At 38.8% G+C, this 456-nt stretch overlaps 1 protein-coding gene across 1 annotated transcript in view; it reads left to right on the top strand.

Annotated features, from left to right (window-relative positions):
- Positions 1-456, top strand: part of LOC105816355 (GPI ethanolamine phosphate transferase 1-like) — a 74,369-nt gene that overhangs the window by 7,164 nt on the left and 66,749 nt on the right. The gene's annotated exons all lie outside the window — the stretch shown is intronic.

Raw genomic sequence — 456 nt, 5'->3', positions numbered from 1 at the left:
ATGTTCTTAAGATGCCATTGTGTTTGTGGCACTCAATATCTGCCAGCTGAGAAGAAAGTTTTCTGTTTAAGATATTACATGGAAATATGTTCTCTAAAAGGTATGAAATAGCAAAAAGGTCAACAAGAGGCAGCCCAAGAGCAGAGGTTAAGGAGATTTAACAGGCATCCGTACTGACCAAAACGTTGAGCTGGAAAGGGCTTCCTCTGGACTGAGATTCTGTACTGTCCTCATTTGGGTCAGAAAAAGACAAGCTTCTCTGAAGTGAAAGCAGCCTGGGGTATGTTTATATTAAAAATAGCCAGTTTAAAACTTCAGATAATGTCCTAGGAGAAAATAGACTTCAGCTTGGTTGGTGGCTTTGGTGTGGTGAAAAGAACTTTGAACTTGATGGTTCAGAATTGAGTCAATTCCCAGTTATGCTGCATATTAGATGTGTGATTTTTATAATTTGAC

Source organism: Propithecus coquereli, unplaced genomic scaffold (assembly GCF_000956105.1).
Source record: "Propithecus coquereli isolate 6110/MARCELLA unplaced genomic scaffold, Pcoq_1.0 Scaffold37, whole genome shotgun sequence".
Lineage (NCBI taxonomy): Eukaryota > Metazoa > Chordata > Mammalia > Primates > Indriidae > Propithecus > Propithecus coquereli.
Note: the sequence above shows the minus strand (reverse complement) of the source record. Positions and strands in the feature narration are given on the sequence as shown.